We start from the raw sequence: 408 nt of genomic DNA, 5'->3' as shown, positions 1-408 counted from the left end.
AAAAAGGTTGGGGACCACTGATCTAAGCAACAATGGTAGTTCTCCTGACAGATAGTTCACAGTTTGATAACTGCATGCACAGAGATATGTGTCTTGAAACAAATACAGGAACCTGCACTTTAGTCTGAATACTCCTACTGGGTTAATGGTAGTTGCTTCCCTGTAACCCTCCTACATTCAGTGGGGTGAAAGTTCAACTTCCAGTGCACCACCTACCACTGACATTGTGGGGATATTTTAGAGACTAGAAGCCATAGGTCAGGGGTGAGATGCCATAAATGGTACCCATCTTATGAGACATGGTTGGTAGGTAGGCAGACTAATTACAACACCCCTGTGACCTAACCTCTGACCCTTGTCATGCGATCTTGAGAGTGGAGCCTCTGAACACGGGGGTGTGCTTAAATT

Source organism: Monopterus albus, unplaced genomic scaffold (genome assembly GCF_001952655.1).
Source record: "Monopterus albus unplaced genomic scaffold, M_albus_1.0 scaffold38.1, whole genome shotgun sequence".
In the NCBI taxonomy this organism is placed as follows: Eukaryota; Metazoa; Chordata; class Actinopteri; order Synbranchiformes; family Synbranchidae; genus Monopterus; species Monopterus albus.
This window is presented reverse-complemented; position numbering follows the sequence as displayed.